This window comes from Delphinapterus leucas, chromosome 1 (assembly GCF_059928025.1).
Source record: "Delphinapterus leucas isolate spDelLeu-1000000601 "Yukka" chromosome 1, BTC_Dleu_Yukka2, whole genome shotgun sequence".
In the NCBI taxonomy this organism is placed as follows: domain Eukaryota; kingdom Metazoa; phylum Chordata; class Mammalia; order Artiodactyla; family Monodontidae; genus Delphinapterus; species Delphinapterus leucas.
This window is the reverse complement of record NC_143129.1, coordinates 82,730,561-82,742,718: the sequence shown is the minus strand read 5'-3', so window position 1 is coordinate 82,742,718 and position 12,158 is coordinate 82,730,561. Positions and strand designations below refer to the sequence as shown.

Here is a 12,158-nt window from a genome sequence, read left to right as displayed (position 1 = left end):
AACAAGAGAAGCCACCACAATGTAAAGCCCGTGCACCACAACAAAGAGTAGCCCCTGCTCGCCGCAACTAGAGAAAGCCCGCACAGCAATGAAGACCCAATGCAGCTAAAAATAAAAAATATATAAATACATAAATTTATTTAAAAAAATATTCTCATTACTGAACTTTTTTTTTTTTTTTTGCAGTATGCGGGCCTCTCACTGTTGTGGCCTCTCGCCTTGCGGAGCACAGGCTCCGGACGCGCAGGCTCAGTGCCATGCTCATGGGTCTAGCAGCTCCGTGGCATGTGGGATCTTCCCGGACCGGGGCACGAACCCGTGTCCCCTGCATCGGCAGGTGGACTCTCAACCACTGCGCCACCAGGGAAGCCCTGAACTTTCGACATGAGAGAAAAATAAATACTACAAATCAACAGAGGCTAGTCTAATAGCAAAACACACTATTTCTCTAGAATCAACCCTCAAATATTCAGTAGCTGACAACCTTCTCTCCCCTTCTTGATTCCTAACTACTGGTCATTTCACTGTCAATTACAGAACTTCCATTCAAGGGAAGAAATAGCAGAAGGGAAAAAAATTCCAATTACTATCCTATCTGAGATTAGTTATCCACAGGAAATTAATTCACTTTGTAAATTCCTTCTGATAAATTAACTTCCTTCAGCATACAACTACTAATTTTTATAAAAGCCTCAATTAGAAAATAAAATCTGCCTTTTATAAAATGATATAATTCAGTTCAAAGAAAGACACTTTTTATTACTATTATTATTTTTTTTAATTCTCCACCTGCAAGTTCCACTGTTCCATCTTTCCTGGCTATATCTAAACCTCATTTGAACTCCCACAGGTACAATATGTGAAAAATTCACTGGCACTTGCTGTTATCATATATTGCCTTATCATATTAGTTGGCCTTCCGGATACTTACCTCGCCAATTTGACTAACAGTCATTCATTCAAAATTTACCAAGCCGGGTCCACCACAGCCTGGGGATACAAATGAAGAAGAGAAGCCAGAGTCCTACCTTCAAGGCACTCCAGTATGGTGTGAGAAATCTAAACACGCTTTTAGTGCCCAGTGGGGTAGGAAGAGGTATTAGGAGCAACTAATTTACCTTGATGGGTTAGGGAAGTTTCTCAAACTTAGTCTTTAGGATGTGTAAGGCTGGAGGACAAGATACATTCTAGGTAGAATTAAGATCCTTGAGCTTGGCACCTTTCTTTTATACTTTTAAAAATTCTAAACAGGCCTAACAAACTGCTTGGCACATAGTAGATGCCCAACAAATATTTGTGGTTCTAAATTATTCATGGTAGTCCATGTGTGTGGTTAACTAAGAGCTCATCTATACCTAAAATAGGCTGGTGAATATTTATGGGTTTCAAATGTCACCATTCACCCCATAGACATGTAAAATAAAGGTCTATATGAACAAATACATTTGTACAGCTGTCTGTTCACTAAGAATAGCTTCTCTTTCGCTGTAATTTTTTGTTTTTAAAGCACTTTCACAAATATGGCCTCATTTAATAACAATTTTAAAAATTATATACCCTTTGAGATTTTTAATCCCCTCTTTTCTGATGGAAAACACATACACAGAGAGAAGCTTACAAAGCTTGAGTGATACCCAGATAGCAAGGAGCTTGGACCTACATATTCTGAATTTGAATACAGGGTTCATATCAGTTCTCCAGGGATTTATAGCAAAATGAAATCAGTCTAGCCATGCAAAGTCCACAAGCTGAAGAACTCTTTAATACTTTGCTTTTATAACTACTATCCACATTCACCCACACTGTCTTCTAGCCACCACCACCCTCTCCATCCCCCAACAATCCTGCCAACACACACGTATTTCTATTTCCAGGTTAGAGTTAAGAAGCAGAAACTCCAATCCAGGGTATCCTGAGCATTATTTGGGTCTCATTCATTTGTATAGGTTGTACCTTTTGTGGTAATAATTTCTCTTTTAAAAGCAAGCAAGCTTCTGGTGGCACAGTGGTTAAGAATCCATCTGCCAATGAAGGGGACACGGGTTTGATCCCTGATCCAGGAAGAACCCACATGCTACAGGGCAACTAAGCCCCTGCGCCACAACTACTGAAGCCCACGTGACTAGAGCCCATGCTCCACAACAAGAGAAGCCACAGCAGCGATAAGTCCGCGCAAGGCAACGCAGAGTAGCCCCCGCTCGGCACAACTAGAGAAAGCCTGCGCACAGCAACAAAGACCCAATGCAGCCAAAAATAAATAAATAAACAAACAAACAAATTTATTTTTTAAAAAAAGCAAGCAAGCCTCATATTTATGCACATAAAATTAGTTACAAGCATATAATACAATCTGACAAGTCTAGTCTACCTAGTTATACACTTCTAATAGTTACATAATTAACATTTCACATTCAGGTCTTATTTGGAACAAGGCTGGTGGTAAGGTACAGAAAGTCAGTCTATTTTCCTTGTTTGGCACTCTAGAATTATGGACTTTAGAACTAGGATATCAGAGATCATTTCATTCCATACCCTCAAGTTACAGATAAGAACACTGAGAACCAGGTGAGTGAGATTAAGTGACTTGCCCAAAGCCACACAGCTAACTAGCGAGAAAACTGTGTGTAGAACATAAATCTGTTAACTCCCATTCCAGAAATCTTCACTTGACTTCATATATACTGATAACTTTCAATTCTCCATGTAATCTGCACTGTGGATTGATATATGAAAACGTCTTTTCCTCCTGCCACCCAGATAAATCTCTTACTTCTACAGATGTATATCAAAGAAAAAAATGTGTACCTGGGAAATTTAATCACTTCAGCAAACCATATTGGAGAAGGGAAATCATCTATAAAGAAAATCATGAAAACATGCTCAAATCATCATTTTTGTTCTGATCGTCACCACTAAAAATATAAACTGGATTTGAAAATACTGTATTCTTAGCCTTATATCCCTAAGGTCTGAAGTTCTGTAAAATTTAAGTTTTACAAAATTATAAAATTATGTATGACATAGGGAGAGATTTTTTCTTTTCTATTGATAGTTTGAAGCTATAATACACTTCTCATACGTTAAGAAATCACAGCAATAACTAAATTTTGAACAGAATAAAACATAAAAACCAAGAGATAAAGCACCAACCTTTAACACATTACTTCTCCTTGTCCAAAAATGTAAAATACCTGGAAGCATCAAAGCAATCACTTTCCTCACATTCACATTTATTCATGTTTATTTGCAGAAAAGCTACATTTCTTCTTCCTCTTAGGAAGGGCCAACATCAGCACAGCAGCACCGAGGTCACACAACTCTCCCCTTATGAAAACTTTAACCTCCTGACTCAATCATTCAATAAGCACTTATTAAGGACCCGCTCAGTGCCAGGCAGTCTGCTAAGCGGAGGGGACACATCATGCATCAACTAATAAGGCATTATCCCTGCTTTCTAGAAGTTCATCTAATGGGCTGGTTCCAGAGAAAACCCTAAGATCAGTATCAGCTAACTTCCTTTATTCAACAAAGATTTACTGAGTGCCAGGCCTAGAGACAGAAAAGGATGGCAAGGAAATTTTTACAAGGAAGAGGTTTTTTCAAAATTTACTGAACAAGTTGCTCTTTTGGATTATAAAAATCACATGGTCTTCTCTAAGAACACCAATCATCAGAAGTTGACTGTAAAGGCTTTAATGATAACACCTAACCAAATATTTTGGTCAAAGGCACTGTTTCCTCAATCTTCCTACACTGGGAGGCCAGGCAGATACTATCCTGGACCAACATAATTTTGTTATTTATTATAAGATCCATAATATAGGAATGTGGTTGATCTTACCAATAAACTGGGATGAGTTGTTTCCTATGTAGACAGATGCTTCCAGTAAAATGTACTATAAGCCTCTAAGGTCAAACAGATGATAAATCCTGTTAAATTTTCTTGCCACCACAGAGCACCAGGTATAGTATAGGTAACCCTTCATGAAGACATAGCACCAGGCCAAGTTTTCAGGGTGTCAGGTATCTGCTTTTCCTTCTCCCTTCCAGAAAAACTACAAAAGGTATCAATTAGTACACAAGTCATCTGGCAAATATCCCATTGTCCTCTGAGTTCTTCTCCTTGAAATTAATCCAGGAAACCAACCCCTGTAAAAATGAATCCCATTCCATTAATATTTTTAATGTTATTATTAGTAATGATGGTGGTGGTGATAGCAACCACTAGCTTTGTGGTTCACAAAACACTTTCAAATATATTATCTTATTTACTAAAAAAAATGGAGGGGGTAAAAGGAAATATCATAGGCAACTATCTCAAATATCAAAAATCAAACCCAGTTTAACTGGAATTGAAAAGCAAGCATTTTTAATTCTACCAACGGGTCAAGAAGTTATTTCTATCAAAAAAGCAAAGGGTTGACTCTAGCAAAGCAAAATCACAAATACCGCCTTATATGCTAGGCCTAACTGATTCAATTTATAAATGTTAAGTCTCAGCAAGAATCTGATATTATAAATCTTTGTTACCCCAACCCCTTTCCCAAATGCTTTACCCCCAGGTAAAGGCTCAACAAATACTCTTCTAAAGAAGGAACAGTTAATGATGAGGAAGCTGCCCTAGGAAGACAAAGTGATAATACTCAGCATTCAAGTATCTTTTTAAGATTTAACTAACGTTTACTGTGCACCATATCAAGTATCAAGCACTAGGCTAGACACACCCACATAAATCATCTCATTAACCTCATGAGCCATGCCCAGATATTCCTGGAATCCAAATACTAAATTGACTGGATCCCCAGTACTAAATAGTTTTGACACTTACAAACTTGATCCCACCTTATTAATCCCTAGAATTCAACTCCTACTGGAATTTAGCTCATCACTCTCACAGACTTAAGCATCTTTTAATGCTTTCTGCTAGGTAATGCTCATGAAAAAACTCCCTGTGCCTGTTTTTAAGCTCCTAACTCCAGAATACCACTCATTCCAGATATGGCACATGGTGATAATGGCCATAATCTAACAAGTATTCTCTTGGATCACACTTGCTAAAGAATAAATCTAAAATGCTAACAAAACTGGATTTCAGCTGGGCAGAAGACATTGAATATTAACAGCCTTCTCAACCTCGAGACTATTTTCTATTCCTCTGAATACAGAAAGTCTTCTCTATTTGAATGAACTGTGGAAAGCAAGTGTGACCCAAGAGTCACATACTCATCAGAAAGAACCAAGGGAAAAAGAAAAAAATATTCCAACTGGCATGACCACATCACAAGGTTAACAACACATTATTCATCATTGTGCTACAAGAAAGAACTTGTAAGCGGGCAAGGAAGTCAAGGAAACAAATAAAACTCTCCCAGTGCTCAAAGCACAAACACATCCAAATGCCAAAGCAGGTCTCACTGTCCAGTTCATGCCCAGGTATGAGTGGGTTCAGAGAGAGTGGGTAGAGGGGAGGGGAAGAGAGGAAAAGCATTACTGTGCAGGTGTGCTTGCCAGCACCAAGGCAGATTTCTTTCTCAGATTCATCAAGAGCCTTTTTAAAAAGAAATACTGGGGGAACCCACCTATTTTTATAGCTTGATTTGTGCAATTACAGAGAACATGTAGTACATGTAAACAGCAGCATATTGTATTGATAATAATTGTTGCAGACATTCCCTTTGGAATCCATCGGTTCTATACCTAAATCCTACCTCTGCCACTTTCTTGCTATGTGACTTTGGGCAAGTTATTTAACTTCTCTGTGCCTTAGCAGGGACCTCATCTGATATTCACTGTGATATCCCTCAGCACCTTAAACAGCGCCTAAATATTCTGGTGAATTAATATTTTATTAACATAGTAATAAATACTTTGGATGAATTACCTGCAAGCAGGTATAAGAATATCTACCTAACTTACGGAATTGTTATCAGTATTAAATGAGGTGATTATATAAAACACTTGGTAGAGCTCAGGATAGGGGCTTCACTATTAAATAGCAAAGTTTTCTTCCCTTTATTCCCCAGGCAGGTCACAAGTTATAAAAGAAGAGTCATGGGGCTTCCCTGGTGGCGCAGTAGTTGGGAGTCCGCCTGCCGATGCAGGGGACACGGGTTCGTGCCCCGGTCCGGGAGGATCCCACATGCCGCGGAGCGGCCGGGCCCGTGAGCCATGGCCGCTGAGCCTGAGTGTCCAGAGCCTGTGCTCCGCAACGGGAGAGGCCACAACAGTGAGAGGCCCGCGTACCGCAAAAAAAAAAAAAGAAGAGTCATGGCAAGGATTAAAATGGGATAAGAATTGTAGAAGCCAAACATTGGAATATGCTGACTACAAGGGAGCTAACATAAAATCCAAGAATATTTAATCTTGGCTGATGAAATTACATAACAGTGCCAGACCCTTATAGTAGATACATAGTGTTAGCTGATCCAGAAAATGCTATTTTGCATCTGCAGGTATCTGTTACCAGATAGATAAAAGCCTGGTAGAAAGGAAAAGGAAAGGAAAGGGAAAAAAAGGGAGTAAGAAGGAGTCACGGGCTTCCCTGGTGGTGCAGCGATTGAGAGTCCGCCTGCCGATGCAGGGGACACAGGTTCATGCCCCGGTCCGGGAAGATCCCACATGCCGCGGAGCGGCTGGGCCCGTGAGCCATGGCCACTGAGCCTGTCCGTCCGGAGCCTGTGCTCCGCAACGGGACAGGCCCCAGTGAGAGGCCCGCGTACCGCAAAAAAAAAAAAAAAAAAAAAAGGAGTCACATCTCAAATATACCTGACTACATATTTAAAAACAAAACATAAAGGATTCTTCAGAAGGCCATTCAATTCTCTAAAAACACACCATTAGCAAAAATACCCTATTGATTCACAGTATTTACTGCCCTTTTTAGGTAATAAGATCTATGTAAGGAAACTGTTCATAACTGCTGACAGGGAAGCTTGAAAGATTTGGGTCCAAAACTCTCCTCCTCCAAAAAGACTAATGTGGCCTTTGAGGCTACTTCACCTATAGTTTGTAACCAAAGCAACCTAACTACATGCAGGGAGAAGGACTATTTTATCTTGAAAATTGGGGGTCAGAGAATATATACAATTAAATCCAAAATCTGAAAGAATCTTTTTCCTTGACTGTGAAGAAGTGAAACTCAGAAGATGGCTCTAAGAAACCTAGATCACTGTTACATTACGAGCCTGACAGAAGTATACACATTTAGCGCCTAAATATAAGGAAAATCTATGCAGAACTGAAACAGCTTGTGGTTAAACCTCATCATAATGTGGTCTTCAACTTCCCATTTCACTTCCAGGCATTTGCTCTGTGTTTTTAACCACCTGACCCACCTCCTCGTAAGTCGTATGATATAATAGAAAGAGCACTGAACAACAGTCAAAAGAATGGGCTCTACACCAAGTTCCACTACTTACGAGACATGCACACCAGCCACTTAAACTCTTTGTATTCAGTATTATCTGAGTGTTGGGCTAGACTCAGTGCTTGCTTCCACCAGGGTATCCCTTTGGAGAGTAGATCAGAAACCAACCAAATCCAGCTCCCCTACTGCTATAACCCAGAATAAAAACATGAGCATTGTTCTTATCTATCCCTTTCCCATAAAAGCAGTTACCAAATTCTATTTAGTTTTCTTCAAATCACTTGAATCTCTCCCCTTTCTCCATTCCCATCACCCCTGTAGAGACTTTTTGTAACAGTCCTCTAACTGCTCTCTCTTCCTCCATTTCACACCACACGGCTGAATCAATTTTCCTAAAATACTAATTTATATATACAATTCCCTGCTCAGGAATTTTTCACTGTAAGGATAAACCAAACTCCTTGGCCTCAGATTTAAGGCCCTCTCCAATTTACCTAACTCTCCAACTTTATTAATCTCATTGCTCTCCTAGGTGAAACACTATGTCTACTTGTTCTGCCTCCCAAGCAAGATGGGCTCAGCTCAAAGTTCTCATACTTTGAATGTTTCCCCTGTATAATTACCCAGTCTTCTCTCTTCTCTAAGGCCTAGATTATCCTAAGGGTAAAAACTTTCCCTACCCACTCCCTCTAAACTTCTGTATAACTCTATATAACTGTACCCCTCACTGGACACGTAATGCCCATGACTTTGTATTACTACTTATCTTTTTATGCAAACATTCAGTCTTCATAACTTACTAAGTTCTTGATAACTTTAACTTTTTCTATACCTGAGGCCTAACTTTTCAGAGGGCAGATATCTAACAAAATGTTTGTTGTTGAGGGTAACTACCTTGAACAAGTCATTTAAATATTCTGGGCCTCATTTTCCTCACCCAGACAATGATGACAATATGTAAATTTCCTTTCCATTCTAAAATGCTACGTGAGATTATACATAATACTACATAGCCTGTATTTCTTTTTTTCTAAATATGTGTGTGTAAATATATAACACTATGTCCTATTTTAACCCAGAATATATATTCCCAAGGGGCCAAGTCTCCTACTACTTGTTTAGTTTATTTATTGGGTAACACTTCCTTGGCATCTCCTCAGAGCATCTTGTCCAAATTCCAGTACACAGCAGGTGTTCAGTAGAAAGGAATTTATAGTCTCAGCCAGACAGCAAACATCAAGGGAAATCTGCGTAGATGATTTTTTTCAATCTTAATTTCCATAATGAACTAGTATATTACCAAAAATTACAAAGACGATGTGAGAGAGAAGGAACTTAATATTAAAATGAGAGGTCACCTTGTGTCAAATAGCTAGGAATTTATTTTAGGCATCCAAAGAAACTAGGATGCAGCCAATCTTAAGTCTAACTCTCAAATTCTATTTGCAGAATTCTGAGGAGTGTGTGAAGTCTCTATCCCTAGACAGTAAACAGGGACCAAGTATTCTTCATATCAGATAATCTTGTCCTTAGTACTGATGGAAAATTTCAGAAAATGAAGAGTCCAAACACTCAGCCAGGTGAGCTCCTAGTTCAAAGAAGATGAAAGCAAACACTCACAAAGGAACTCATTAGAGCCTTAAAGTTTTTAAATGCGAGCATGCGATCCAAAATATTTTTGTTAGTAGCATTATATTTTCCCATCGTCTTGCCTCCATTCCTCACTTGGGACTATCTTCATGTAAATATCAAGACATACTCATTCTAAAGCCTCAGAGGAATTCTTTTCTTTTCCTTTGAAGTCAGTTATTAATGATTCAAAAGGCACTAGCAGACCAACTCATTTAAAATGACCTAACTTTTCAAAGAATTATTTTAGAACACAAAGCTGATACCTTCAAAGCTGACGTCTATATATGATGTTTTCCAAGTAGGTATGTGGCCTGGATACAACTTTGATATAGTTTAGGTACAAGGTTTATAAAGAATTCTAAGCGGTTTTGAACGATGAGAGGAAACAGAACCTCTTTAAATTTTTATACATATCCCTTTTTCCCATTTCTGCTCCTCTGCTAACTCTCGCTCTCTACTCTGTTTCTTTGCTCTTTCTCCTGATTTCCGCATTCCTCCTCGCTCTTACCCTAAGAACTGTTTGGGGAACCATGGGTAAGAATCTGGTGCCAGGAGCCAGGGCTCTTACCCTCTTCCCTGTTAAGTCTCCAAATATCAATAAAATCAAGGGTCACAAGCAATTTTCTCTTCGCACCACCAGATCTCCCTTATGAAGACTAGAGAAGAGACATGGGGGTGGCAGGAAAGGATAGTGGGGTAGTCATCTACTCAAAGGAACTGCAAGCTCATTAAAGCCAATTCAATCAATTATATGTAGCTACTGACAGCGTAAGTTTTCATCTCAGCCTTATCTTCCAGGTACTCTGGCCTATAACCTTCACACATTCCCCTACAACCTTCCCAAATATACTAAATGTGTGCTGAGAAATAAGAACATTTTATCAAAAATTTGAGCTAAAGATAACTACAAAAGATAATCGGTTGTAAATTAAAGTTCAGAAGTGCATTTTAGAATTATAAATAGATTTGGAATTAGCCCTCAGAAAGGTCCATAATAATGTTCTTCAGAACCCCCATAGGAAATCAAGACGTGACATGTTAAGTTTAACCACAGTTTAAGTTTAAGCAATAACCATTAAATATAAGCTTAAGCAATAACCATTTAACATAATAACCATTAAACATAATAACCGTTTAACATATAAACATAAGTTTAAGCAATAACCATTGGTGATATTTTACTTACTTTACCTCTAAAATTGCAATTTCATTATAGTTCAACTTAACATTTAATTTCTTCCTGGTGGGGGGGAGGGAAGGGCTTCCGTGAGGCCTAAACAATGTTATACTGGTACTACACATTCCAGAATTAAAAGCTTAAAAATATTTTGCTGAGATACAATCTGGTCTCATCAATAAAAAAGGTGCTGTTAAAAGTATAAGTACATATATATGTACAAATGTGTACATTATTTAGGCTTTCTTTTTTAGAGGCCTAAGAATTCCTGTTTCTCAGCAGTATTTATTAAGTGAACAGATAGCCTGCTTTTTCCCAATGCCAATATAAATCTCCAGTGAAGGTGTCAAGACCTTGATGACAATAGCAGAATTTGAGAGCTAGTGAAATGTGTCTGGCCCCAGGAGCACATTGCCTCAAATACCATCAGGATCAATTCCCAGGAGTTTCCTCATTGGGATGATATCACCAATCAATTCCTATTTCATTTCTCAGGGAATGTTTGCTCTCATCTCCTACAGGAAGTTAGTCTTGACTGCTCTCAACTTTTATGTGCATTTCTATATAATTTTCAGTGCTGAATGTTTCTTTATAAGCTTTATTTTTCATTAGGGCCACTATATCACTCATAATTAAACAGTTCACCAACTCAAAGGACTGTCTTTATTTTTTTATTCATTAATTAACCATTTAGTCACTAATAGCGACTAAATGCCTACTATGTTTATGTTACTGTGGCAAGCCCCTGAGGGATACAAAGATAAAAGAAACTACTTATCTGCTTTCAAGGAGCTCACAGTATAGTAGAAGAGCCATGCTAAGGGCACAAATAAACTAAAATACAAGAATATACAACCACCACCAGATCAGTACCAATAAAATGATAGGCGGATTCAGAAGTAGGAAAGATCACAGCCTGCAGGAGAAAAAAAAACAGGAACGTTTTCATGGAAGACAGGGTTTAAACTGGGACTCTGATGGGTAGGATTATTTCATGAGGCAAGTGGGGAGGACAGTAGAGGAAAAAGGCATCAAGATTAAGGTGATTAAATGAACTAGATCTACATGTACACAAATGTGAAAAACAATGTTGAGAGAAAAGGTTGCCAAAATATACGTGCAGTATGACTCTTTATGATTTCAAAATAAAACTATATGTTGTTTGTGTCTATATTACACATTTTCTTAAAAAGTATAAAACATGAAATGGAATGATACATAACAATTCAGAACAGGATTCATTTCCCAAGAAAGAAGAAGGGGATAAGGATGCAGAGTAGGACTTTGGCTATATCTAATACCTAACAGTTTATATCTTAAAGAGAGTGAGAGATCTAAAACAAATATGACAAAATGTTAATATTCATTAAATTTGGGTTGTGGGCTCAAAATTGTGTTAGGGTTTTTTCCCCTGAACTTTTCTAAATATTTAAAATATCTTAGTATTCAAAATTTTTAAATTAAGAAAGGGCCAGGTAACTGGAAGAATAGGGGAGTCATTAACACAAAAATAATCAGGAGCAGGTTGGTTCCCCTAAACTTTAAGGGAACAGTTGATAAGCTCAGTTTTAGACTGAAGAGCGTCCTTCAGATCCCCCACCTAGTGTGCACAAACGGCACTTAGAACAGAGTGAGGTGGAGGCTGACATATATGGACAGAAAGGAAGTTTTTATTGCCATCCTAGGTCAGATAACTGAAGGGAGAGAGAACCACCTTCCCACGTAGCTTAAATGCCCTGTAACCAAGTCATATGCCGCAAAACAAAGCCAAGGAAACTTCCAGTTACACAGGAATTCAGATAAAGACTCACTGTGAGTAGCTATTCCATGCCGCCTCTCTCCCCACCCCTCCCCCAAACACTCATAAACAAAAACAAAATGTACCCTTGCCCACTTGAGAAAGAATTAAGAATTGGCAGCTCTGCTGAAGTGGACAGTATCCAATCCAAGGCCCTTCTCTGGAGATGTTGACAGAGCCCAGAG

The 12,158-nt window shown here is 38.6% G+C and overlaps 1 protein-coding gene across 4 annotated transcripts in view; it reads right to left on the bottom strand.

Moving 5' to 3' along the window:
- The window catches only part of OTUD7B (OTU deubiquitinase 7B), a 54,158-nt gene that overhangs the window by 34,050 nt on the left and 7,950 nt on the right, over positions 1 to 12,158 (bottom strand). The window contains exons 2-3 of one of the 4 annotated variants that reach the window (XM_022564122.2): positions 3,842 to 4,055; positions 2,806 to 2,854 (exon numbers count right to left, since the gene is read on the bottom strand). The exons of 2 other annotated variants lie outside the window; for them this stretch is intronic. The gene's annotated coding sequence lies outside the window, so the exon portion shown is untranslated. The remainder of the gene's footprint in view (positions 1 to 2,805; positions 2,855 to 3,841; positions 4,056 to 12,158) is intronic. One more of the 4 variants, XM_022564121.2, reaches the window with a different exon arrangement.